At 35.1% G+C, this 12,638-nt stretch overlaps 1 protein-coding gene across 1 annotated transcript in view; it reads left to right on the top strand.

Annotated features, from left to right (window-relative positions):
• Dync2h1 (dynein cytoplasmic 2 heavy chain 1) overlaps positions 1–12,638 on the top strand; it is a 374,205-nt gene that overhangs the window by 281,040 nt on the left and 80,527 nt on the right.

Here is a 12,638-nt window from a genome sequence, read left to right on the forward strand (position 1 = left end):
TGAATAGAAGTGGTGAAAGAGGATATCCCTGTCTTGTTCCTGTTTTTAAAGGGAATGCTTTTAGTTTTTCTCCATTAAGAGTGATGTTGGCCATGGGCTTAGCCTAAATAGCCTTTACAATGTTCAGATATGTTCCTACTATCCCTATTTTTTCTAGTGTTTTGAGCATGAAGGGGTGTTGTATTTTGTCGAACGCTTTTTCTGTGTCAATTGAAATAACCATATGATTCTTATCCTTAAGCCTCTTGACATGATGGATTACGCTTATTGATTTATGGTTGTTAAACCATCCTTGCATTCCAGGGATGAATCCCACTTGATCGTGGTGCACAACTTTCTTAATATGTTTTTGGATACGGTTTGCCAATATTTTGTTAAGGATCTTTGCATCTATATTCATCAAGGATATTGGCCTAAAATTTTCTTTCCTTGATGTGTCTTTTCCTGGTTTGGGTATGAGGGTGATATTAGCTTCATAGAATGAGTTTGGTAGGGTACCCTCCTTTTCTATTTCCTGAAATACTTTGAGAAGTATTGGAATGAGTTCTTTGAAGGTCTTATAGAATTTGGTTGAGAATCCATCTGGTCCTGGGCTTTTCTTGGATGGTAGGTTTTTAATGGCTTCTTCTATTTCATTGCTTGATATTGATCTGTTTAAATTGTGTATGTCCTCCTAGTTCAGTTTGGGAGGAGCATATGTCTCTAGAAATTTGTCAATATCTTCAGTAGTTTCTATTTTGTTGGAATACAGATTTTCAAAGAAGCTTCTCATTATGTTCTGTATCTCAGTGGTGTCTGTTGTGATATTTCCTTTTGCATCACAAATTTTAATAATTTGAGTTTTCTCTCTTCTTCTCTTTGTTACTGTGGCTAAGGGTTTGTCTATTTTGTTTACTTTCTCGAAGAACCAACTTTTTGTTTTGTCAATTTTTTGAATTGTTTCTTTTGTTTCAATTTCATTGATTTCAGCTCTGATTTCAATTATTTCCTGTGTTCTACTACTTTTGCTGTTATTCTGTTCTTCTTTTTCTAGGTCTTTGAGCTGTAATGTTAGGTCATTTAGTTTTTGATTTTTCATTCTTTTCTGGAATGCGCTCCATGCAATGAATTGTCCTCTTGGTACTGCTTTCATAGTGTCCCAGAGATTTTGGTATGTTGTATCATTGTTCTCATTGACCTCTAAGAATTTTTTTTATCTCCTCCCTGATGTTTTCTGTTATCCGTGTTTCATTCAATAGCATATTATTTAGTCTCCAGGTGTTGGAGTAATTTCTGTTTTTTATTTTGTCATTAATTTCTACTCTCAGTCCATTATGATCTGATAGAACACAAGGCAATATCTCTATTTTTTTGCATTTCCTAAGGGCTGCTTTGTGGCATAACATATGGTCTATTTTTGAGAAGGTTCCATGTGCTGCTGAGAAGAAAGTGAATTTGCTTGTTGATGGATGGAATATTCTATACATGTCTATTAAGTCTAGGTTATTGATTGTGTTATTGAGTTCTATGGTTTCTTTGTTTGGTTTTTGTTTGGAAGATCTATCCAGGGGTGACAGCAGTGTGTTAAAGTCACCCAGAATTATTGTGTTGTGGTCTATTTGATTCCTGAAATTGAGAAGGATTTGTTTGATGTACAGAGATGCACCATTGTTTAGGGCATAAATATTTATGATCATTTTGTCTTCCTGACTTATGGTTTCCTTAAGCAGTATGAAATGTCCTTCTTTATCCCTTCTGACTGTTTCTTGAAGTCCACTTTATCTGATATAAGGATGGAAACACCCGCTTTTTTACTGAGCCCATGTGCATGGTAGTTTTTTTCCCGTCCTTCCGCCTTTAGTCTGTGGATGTCTTCTTCTATGAGATGAATCTCTTTCAGGCAGCATATTGTTGGCTCTTTCTTTTTAATCCATTCTGCCAGTCTATGTCTTTTGATTGATGAGTTTAGGCCATTAACATTCAGGGTTATTATTGAGATATGTTTTGTATTCCCAGTCATTTGGGCTTATTTTTGGTTTTTAAATGGCTTGGTTTCTCCTTTGATTGGATTTTTCTCTAAGGTAGTTCCTCCCTTTGCTGACCTACATTTTTGTTTTTCATTTCCTCCTCATGGAATATTTTGTTGAGAACATTCTATTTGTACTTTCTTTTAACTTTTGTTTATCATGGAAGGATTTTATTTAATCTTGAAATCTCAAGGTTAGTTTTGCTGGGTATAGGATTCTTGGTTGGCAACCATGTTCTTTCAGAGCTTGAAATATGTTGTTCCAGGCCCTTCTAGCTTTTAGAGTCCAGGTTGAGAAGTCTGCTATCCATATTGGTTTCCCCCTATATGCAATCTGATGCTTTTCTCTCGCAGCCTTCAAAATCACATCTTTATTTTGAATGTTAGGTATTCTCATTATAATGTTCCTTGGTGTGGATCTGTTGTGATTTTGTGCATTTGGTATTCTGTGAACCTCTTGTAATTGATTTTCCATTTCATTCTTCAGGGTTGGGAAATTTTCTGATATTATTTCATTGAATAGGTTGTTCCTTCTTTGGTTTGTGCCTTCCTCAATCCCAATACTTCTTAAATTTATTTTTTTCATGATGTCCCATAGTTCTTGGTTTCTGTTCATGATTTCTTATCATCTTCTCTGTTTGGGCAACTTTATTTTCAAGATTAAATATTTTGTCTTCATTGTCTGAGATTCTGTCTTCCAAGTGCTCTAGTCTTTTGGTGATGCTTTCCATTGAGTTTTTTATTTGGTTTATTGTCTCCTTCATTTCAAGAATTTCCATTTTTTTTTTTTTTAGAATCTCTATCTCTTTGTTGAAATGATGTTTTGCTTCCTGCAGTTGCTGTTTCAACTTATTGGTATTATCATTCATTGCCTGCATTTGTTCTCTTATCTCCTCCTTTGCTTCGTGAATCATCTTCATCATGTATAATCTGAAGTCCTCTTCTGACATTTCTTCTAACATACTGTCATTTGATTCTATTAACATAGAATCTAGATTTGTTTGGATCATTTTCTTCCCTTGTTTTTTCATGTTGTTCATGTATCTTCCCCTCTAGCAGTGCAGATCTGGGGTATTGCAGATTTCCCCCTATAGGCTTATAGTGGCCCTATAGGTTTCCTAAACCTTTTCTTTAAGGGGTAGATCAATATTAACAGTGCCCAATTCAGACACTATGCAATCCTAGACCAAATAGCTCCTATGAGGACATTAACAATATTGTCATAATAAATAGAATGAGTTCAATTATTATCTTCAGTAGTATAACAAACAGATTTGCAATAAAGTCTGCCGTTTCTAATGGAGGACAAAGAGGATGCAGAGGGATGTAGGATGTAGCTGTTAATGGGATAAGAAAAGAATATACAGAAGTTCTAGATAATAGAAAGGGTGAGAGTATAATCAAAAGAAATTGGTTGTTAGCATGCAAAAAGGGAGAAGGAGACTCTGAAGGAACAGGTAAACAAAAGGAAAAGAGAGCCAAGAGAAGTAAAGAAATAACTTCAAATTGTTCAGTAAGGAGAAGAGAGAAAATCTACAGTTTAATAGTCATATAGTATTCAAACCTCCCATTCTTCAGTAGCCTGATGCATGAGAGGTACCCGACAATGAGCTTCCAGTCTTTAGCAGGCATCTCAGGATGGGATTTGCCCCATCTAAAGATCAGAGCTATGGCTTCCAGGATTATCCAAGATGGCCACTCAGGCTTCCAAATGTGTTGGTAAATGGGGAGCTGCAGGTCAGGGGTGGACGTGGTCAGCTGGAGGTCCTGGAGGTGGCATGTGGTTGGTCCAGCAGGGGTCCTGGAGGTCCGGTGTGTTTGGTGTGGTTGTGGGATCCTAGATGCCGGGTTCAATCAGTCGGTCTGGGGTCCTGGTGACAGGGCACAGTCAGTTGGTCTGGGGGTCCTGGTGGCAGGGAGCAGTCATTCGATGTGAGGGCCCCAGAGGCACGGAGTGATCGGTCGGGCTGAGGTATCCTGGAGATGGGGCTCAGTCAGTCCGCCAGGGGTCCTACGGGGCCTGGCTGTTGTCTCAAAATGGCGGCAGCCATGTGTAACCAAACCTGCAGGTACTGTGACAGTGAACTTCCAGGCAACAGTAGGCAGCGGGTGCTCCACTGGCAGTAGGCGATCAGTTTGCTGACTGTTGTCGGATGATTGGGAGGTGAACCTTGTAGGTTGGGTGATGGATAAGTGTAAGGCAGGCGATGGACAGGCGAGAGGCTGGCAAATGGCAGATGATAGGCACCTGACAGTGAGCAATCTGCACTCAAAAAAGGTGTCAATATGCTGGCAGACTGCAGGTGATCACAGTAGACAAATTGGGTAAACAGCAGGTAAAGCAACAAAAACTTCCTCACCAAGAAACAGACATCCTCTGCTTGAAACCAGAGTTACGGAGCAACAAGGAACACAGCCTCCCTCTAGTCCACCATCTTGGATCTGGGAGCTTCTTTTATAACAATTCTCTTGAAAACACTCAAGGGATTACACAAAACTACCAAGGAGTCTCAGGAGAACTACCTCTATCCCACTGACCTAAGGATTTCCCACTAGGGGCACTCTAAGGATTCTACCATCTTTCCCATACCACCACTCTAGGGACCAATCCTTTAGCCATAGAGGATCCAAAACACTCAGATCATACCCAAGCCATAGCAGTTTCTTACAATAGGAGATATTAGTTGCTGATGGGAATCATAGTTATTAATAAAATGTTTCTCATTGGTCTTTGAAATGTTGACAGGTGAAAAAGTGACAGAATCTTCTGTAGCTTCCCTATAATTCTTAGAGATCCCCAATTTGTGAAAGTAACAATACAAAGTGAGAAGTATGGGTAGAACATGGAAGAATTAATGTAAATTTGTTTGTTAATGGAATGCAATTCATCCCCTATAACCCATCTTAAGGCAATATTATTGAAAAAAAAAAGTATTTTACATGCTTTAAATCATTATAGACATTTTATTTATGCTTTATAAAAAATAAGTGACAGATCTTACAGAAACAAAAATAAGGTCCATTGTAATACTGTTGTCATCATTAATAAGAATATTTTTATTGCATATTTGAACTCTTTTAAAATTTCCATGTGTTCATTAAAGATTATAATAGTGTTTTTAAAGAATGCAAGCCTCACAGATTGTTTTTCTAGGACAGAAAACATGACTGTGTTTTTGGCTGGTACATATTTCACACTATACATAATGTTTTTTAACATCATGTATAAAAAATATTTGCACTCCTTTTCCTCTGCACTTTCCTTTGCATTTTTCTTTTCTGTCATGTTTGACAGATTTAAAACACAAATAACTGACAGTAAATGCTAACAGTTAAAACAGCACATCTTCTGACTACCAACTAGTGATGGTTTGTAGTCTAGCAAACATGATAAATTAGATGCAGTTGTATAGTTCAGATAGAGCAAGTGAAAATAATTAATCAGAAAAACAAAGAAAATCAAACACTAAATTACTGCAATTTAAGGCTGGAAAATCAATCAAATGCTCTAAGAGGAACCTGAGTTTAACACAATTATTGTGGATGTTTAACAATTAAGTAGTATATTTATTTGGAAAGGTTTATAGTCCTTATTTTATTACAAGTTTTAGTAGTATAAGAACTTAACAAAATATGAAATATGATCCAATATGTTAAAAGGGAAAAAAATACCTAACATCTTTCAAAAATCAAATGAAAAAGTGGTCAACATATACAGATATCTGAATTTTAAAATACTGCCTGAGGAAAACATATTAAATTCATTTTGATTGTGTTGGAAAATGAGATAACACAATTTTAATATTTTTTTGGTTCTTTTTAGTCATACTTGACAGTAGAATCCATTTGAATAAAATTATACAAGCATGGAATATATCTTATTTTAATTAGGCATCCCATTTTTGTGGGTGTACATGATGATGGGCTTCACTTTAGGCACATAGGAAAATTCCATTAGATTAATTCTATGGTCTTTCCTATTCCTATCCCCTGCCTGTCCCTTCATTCCCCTTTGTCTAATTTACTGAACTTTTCTTCTTTCCCTTCCCTCCCTTTATTGTGGTTTAGCTTCCATATATCAGAATATATATTCAACCCTTGTTTTTTGGGGGATTGACTTAGTTCACTTAGCACCATAGTCTCCAGTTCCATTTATTTACCAGCAAAAGTCATAAAGTTATTTTTATTTATGGCTGAGTAATACTCCATTGTGTACATACACCAAGATTTCTTTATTCATTCATCTGTGGAAGGCACAGCTATGGGGTTCCATAGCTTAGCTATTGTGAATTGTGCTGCTATGAACATAGATGTGGCTTCATTGCTGTAGTATGCTGATTTTAAATCCTTTGGATATGCTGAGGAGTGAGATAAATGGGTCAAATGCTGATTCCATTCCTAGGTTTTGAAGAATCTCCATAATGCTTTCCAGGCTGGTTGCACCAATTTGCAATCCCACCAATAATGTGTTAGCATACCATTTCCCCAACATATTTACTAACATTTATTGTTTCTTGTATTCTTGATAATTGCCATTCTGATTGGAGTAAGATGAAATCTCAGTGTAGTTTTAATTTGTATTTCTCTAATTGCTAGAGATGTTGGGCATATTTGTTGACCATTCTTAGTTCTTCTTTTGAGAAGATTCTGCTCAGTTCCTTTGCCCATCTATTGATCAGGTTATTTGGGGTTTTTGGTGCTAAGCTTTTTGAGTTCTTTGTATACCCTGGATATCAATGACCTGAAATGCAGGTTGCAAAGATTTTCTCAAAGGCTTTTTTCACACTCCTGATTGTTTCCTTTGCTGTGATTTTTAAATTTTATTTCTTGTGCTTTTCTTCAGCCAATATGTTGAATTGTTGGCCCCACATTTTCTTCTAGTATGTGCAGGATTTCTGGTCTAAAGAGATAGGGGTTTAACTTCCTTCTGCTAGAACAAAATGGATTTCCAGTTTTCCCAGCACCACTTGTTGAAGAGGCTATCTTTTCTCCAGTGTATGTTTATGGCACCTTGTCTAGTATGAGGTAAATGTATTTATGTAGGTTTGTTTCTGGGTCTGCTATTCTATTCCATTGGTCGTCTTGCCTATTTTGGTGCCAGTGTCATGCTGGTTTTGGTACTATAGCACTGTAGTATAATTTAAAGTCTGGTATTGTGAGGTCTCCTGCTTCATTTTTCTTGTTTAGAATTGCTTTGGCTATTTTGGTCCTCTTACATTCCCAAATGAATTTCATGACTGCTTTTTCTATTTCTGTGAAAAATGTCATTGGAATTTTGATGGGAATTGCATAGAATCTGTATTTCTTTTGGTAGTATGACCTTTTCGACAGTAATATTTCTGCCTGTCCAAGAACATCGGAGGTCTTTCCATCTTATAATTTCTTCCTCAATTTATTTCTTTAGAATTTTTTAGTTTTCATTGTAGCAATCCTTCAACTCTTTTGTTAGATTGATTCCTAAAATTTTTTGAGGCTATTGTTTATGGAATAGTTTTCCTAATTTCTCTTTTAGCTGTTTCATCCTTTGCATATAGGAATGCAGTTGATTCGTGGGTGTTGATTTTGTATCCTGCTACCTTGCTGAATTCATTTATGAGTTCTAGAAGTTTACTGGTGGAGGTTTGGGGTCTTCTCAATGTAGAATCATATATGTAAGCATAGTTTGAGCTCTTCTTTCTTGTTTGTATCTCTTGAATTTCTTTCTTTTGCATAGTTGCTCCCAGTAAAGTTTCAAGGTCTATGTTGAATAGAAGTTGTGAAAGAGGGCATCCCTCCCTGTCTTGTTCCAGTTTTTAGAAGGAATGCTTTCAGTTTTTCTCCATTTAGAATGATGTTGACCTTGAGTTTGTCATATATAGCTTTTGCAATGTTGAGGTATTTTTCTTCTATCTCTTGTTTTCCAGTGTTCTAAATATGAATGGATGCTGTATTTTGTCAAATGTTTTTCTTCTTCTAATGAGATAATTATGTGGTTCTTGTCTTTAGGTATGTGATATGTTATGTTTATTGATTTCATTATGTTTAACCAACCTTGCATCCATGAGATGAAACCCACTTGATCATGGTGCACTATCTTTTTAATATGTTTTGTATGTAATTTGCTGGTATTTTATTAAGAATTTTTACATCTATGTTCATCAAGGATATTGTTCTAAAGTTTTCTTTACTTGATTTGTCTTTGTCTGGTTTTGGTATCAGGGTAATACTTGCTTCATAGAACATGTTTTTAAGAGTTCCCTCCTATCCTATTTCATGGGATAATTTGAGGAAGATTGGTATTAGTACCTCTTTAAAGGCCTGGCAGAATTTGGCTGAGAATCCACCCAGTCCTGGACTTTTCTTTGTTGGTGGACTTTTGATGGCTTATTCAGTTTCATTACTTGAAGGTGATCTGTTTAAATTTTCTATATCTTCCTGGCCCAATTTGGGAAGATTATATCTCTCTAGGAATTTGTCAATATCTTCAAGAATTTCTATTTTATTGTGGTACAAGTTTTCAAAATAGTTTCTGATTATCTTTTGTATGTTGTTGGTGTCTGTAGTGATATTTCTTTTTTCATCATGGATTTTAGAAAGTTGAATTTTTTTCTCTTTTTATCTTGGTTAGAATGGCTAAGGGTTTATCAATTTTATCTATTTTTTCAAAGAACTAACTTTTTCATTGATTTTCTTTTTTAAAATTTTTTTAAATCTCAATTTCATTAGTTTTGCTCAGTGAAAATGATTTCAATTATTTCCTGTGTTCTATTGATTTTGCTGTTGATTTGTTCTTTTTCTAGGGCCTTGAGATGTAATGTTAGATTATTTATTTGGTGTCTTTCTATTCTTTCAATGAAGGAGCTCAAACATGGACTTTCCTCTTAGAACCACCTTCATAGCATTCCAGAGATTTTAATATGTTCTTTCTTCTACTATTCTCACTTTACTTCTAATTTTTTAAATTTCATCCCTGATTTCTGCTATTCATTGATCATTTTGCATAGTATTTAGTTTACAGGTGTTAGAATAGCTTCTATTTTTTATTGTGTCATTGATTTCTAATTTCATTCCATTGTGATCTGATAGAATGCAGAGTATTAACTCTAATTTTTTTGTGGCCTAAAATGTGGTCTGTTGTAAAAAATGTGTTGCTGAGAATAAAGTGTTTTTGATCATTGATGGATGAAATATTCTATATATGTCTGTTAAGCCAAATTTTTAATTATGTTTTTTAGTTCTGTAGCTTATTTAATTTTTGTTTGAATAGATCTATCCACTGTTGAGAGAGTTGTGTTAAAGTCTCCCTCTATTGTTATGTTATGGTCGTTTTGATTCCTGATATTGTTAAAGGTTTGTTTGATGTCCGTAGATGCTCCATTATTTGGGATATAAATATTTATGACTATTATTTCTTCTTCTTTATGATTCCTTTAAGCACTATGAAATGGCTTTCTTTGCTCTTCTGTTTAACTTTGGTTTGAAGTCCACTTCATCTGATATAAGAATAGAAACTCCCTATTTTTTATTAGATCCATGTGAATAATTTTTTTTTCCCATCCTTTTACCTTCTGTTGATGCCTTTGCCTATGCCTTGAGTTTCTTGGAGACAGCATATTATTGGGTCTTCTTTTTTAATCCAATCTGCAAGCCTACGATTTTTGGTTGATGAATTTAGACCATCTGCACTTAATGTTGTTATTGAGAGGTACTTTTTATTTCCTCTCATTTTGATTTATTTCTAGTTTTTAAAAGTTGAATTAGTTCTTTGATTGACTGTTCTTCCAGTGTAGCTTATCCCCCTGCTACTTTTCATTGTTATTCTCCATTTCTTTTCCATGTAATATTTTATTATGTATGTTTTGTTGTCCCAGCTTTCTACTTGTGAATTTTTAAATTTTTTTTTTGTGGAGTTGTATTTCATCTTCAAATCTGTAGCTTAATTTTGCTGAGTGTAGTCTTCTTGGTTGACATCTTTTCCTTTCATAGCTTGGTATTTTTTATTCCAATACCTACTAGCTTTTAGAGTCTGTGTTGAAAAACCTGAGATCTGGATTGGTTTCCCTCAAAATGTTACCAGTTGTTTTTTCCTCTAGCAGTTTTTAAAATTCTATCCTTATTCAGTTTCATAAATAATATGTCTTGGAGTGGGTCTGTTGTAATTTCATATGTTTGGAGGGCTGTATGCATCCTGTATTTGCTTCTCCATCATTCTTAAGGCTTGGGAAGTTTTCTGGCATTATTTCATTGACAAAATTATGCCTTCCTTTAGTTTGTTCTTCAGAGTCTTCATCAATCCTGAGGAATCGTAAACTTTGCTGTTTTATGTTATCCCATACTTCTTGAAAGTTCTGTTCATATTCTATTAACATCTTTTCTCCATGGTCAGCATATTTTCCAGATTATATATTTTGTCTTCATTGCCTGAAATTCTATCTTTTAGTTTGCTGATGATGCTTTCCATTGAATTTTTTATTTCACTTATTTGATTCCTTAATTTCAAGCATTTTTGATTGATTCTTCAGAATCCCTATCTCTTTATTGAAGTGGTCTTTCACTACTTGTATTTTCTCTGATTTCACTCCTTACATCGTTTTTTGACTCAGAGATATGTTTAATCATGAACGTTCTACATTTCTTCTCTGACCTTTCCTCCACTGTGGTGTGAGTGAAGTTTGTTGTTGAAGTACTCTGTGTTGTTTGGGATGGTTTGTTACCTTGCTCTTTCATATTGTTTGTCTACTCATCTATTTTGGTGAATCTTTAGCTGCAGAGTTTCTACTTTATAAGCTTATATTGTCCTTTCATATTCTAAGACCTCACAGATTATGGGGGAAGTAAACAATAGCATCACCCTTTGTAAACAATATATATCAATAGACTAGGAGCTTAATTCCTATTATGACATCTACAATATTAGTTTACACAATAAGCAGAAATAGTAGGATCAGCAATTTTCATTGGTAAAAAGTATAAATAATCATAAATTATGTCTAGCACAAAATTTGACAATAGGTTTTGTTAATTATTAATTATTAGTGCTATAGCATTGGTGGTTGGGGACTGGCATTACATAAACCTATTATTGTTAAGATGTATTAAGGATAGCTTGACTAAGAGGAAGAAGATATAGGAGCTTAGAAAAGTGTTTGCAATTTCAGAGGGTGAAAAATGCTATGGCGACAGGATGTCTTGGTTTTGAGCTGGGAGGAGAAAAAACAAGTAAAAATTTAAAGGAAAAGTGAAAGTGGGAACAGTAGAATTTGACTATTAACAAAAGAAAATAAGAGGGAAGCAAGGGCAATGGAGTAGAGGAAAAGATAATTCAAAAGAAAATCAAAACATACTAATTAAAAACCTTAACTCTCAAAAAACAGAGCAAGGAAAAATAAGTACCTTCAAAAAAAGGGGTTAGAAATGAGAAGACAGAAACATATGTATATGTATAAATGTCCTTGAATAAATTAGTACACATTTTAAAAAAAGGAATAATGAAAAATCATGATGAAAAGTTAAGGAGTTGTTTCCAATATTGTAGACAAAATTAGTTGGTGAGAACACACGTTTTCTGTCTGCTCAATTGATTTTCTTTTCATTTGTTTTTAAGGTCTGAACCAAGCATGGGAATGTGGGCCATGGGCTGTTGAGTCCTTCCTTTTTATTGTGTTGCTTACTGAGTTGCAAGTTGGGGTTTAAGACTTCTCATTTTCCCTTGTCAGGGTGGAATGGGATGAGATGTTGGCTCCCCTCCCTGGGTGGGTTTACTACTGGGCTCTGTTAGAAGAGTTTCCCTGAATGGAGTTCCTGGGAATGGGGCTTAGGTTTAGTGAGGTTCCAGGGACTTTATTGTGTAGTGAATTGTCTGGTGTTGTTGAACCAACAATGGACCTGTAGGGCCTAATAGAAGCTACTCTCTGTTGGGAGATCATGCCCCAGAAATCTTCCCACGTTCTTGTGGGACGTGGAGGTTATTCTTGGTCATTTCTGTTGCTCTTGGATCCTGCCCATTTTGGCCTCTTGGGGTCAATCTTGAGATGAGTAGCTGAGCGCTGAGTGCTGAGTACCAAGCTAGGTGCCAAAGTGGCGGGCCATGCAGTGGGAATTTTAATATTTAGTTAAAACATTGTAAAGAACAATCAACAATACTTCATTGACGTGTGTGTGTGTGTGTGTGTGTGTATGTGTGTGACACACACCACAATATCTGTGACCCAGTATTTAGCATACTTGGTAGTATTTCAGATCATTTTTAACAAGTGATTAAGGAGGTTAATAAATGCTCTTAAAATGAGAGCCACTTAATACTATTTTAGGAAAAAAAAATACGGAGTTGATTGATTTTAATGAGAATGATAGAGAAGGTGATAATAGTAAATTGTAGAAGAAAAGTCCAAAACAAGGAATAATTATTTACCTTCCTTCATTTTAATTAACTGACCTAGACTTCTTTTGTTGGAGCCCTGTGTGTAGAGGAAACATTGAAATGGCAGCCTAAAATTAGAGGGCATTAAAAGTTAGATTTATAAATAATTTTTTATCAATCAGTAACTATGTACAATTGGCTTACCATTTTATATAGTGTTTACTATGCTATTGACTATTTTTCCTGCCATTTTATATTTTTAAAAAACTATGTTGCCATTTTTGAAATTATGAA

The sequence above is a fragment of the Sciurus carolinensis genome, chromosome 11, assembly GCF_902686445.1.
Source record: "Sciurus carolinensis chromosome 11, mSciCar1.2, whole genome shotgun sequence".
NCBI classification, from domain to species: domain Eukaryota; kingdom Metazoa; phylum Chordata; class Mammalia; order Rodentia; family Sciuridae; genus Sciurus; species Sciurus carolinensis.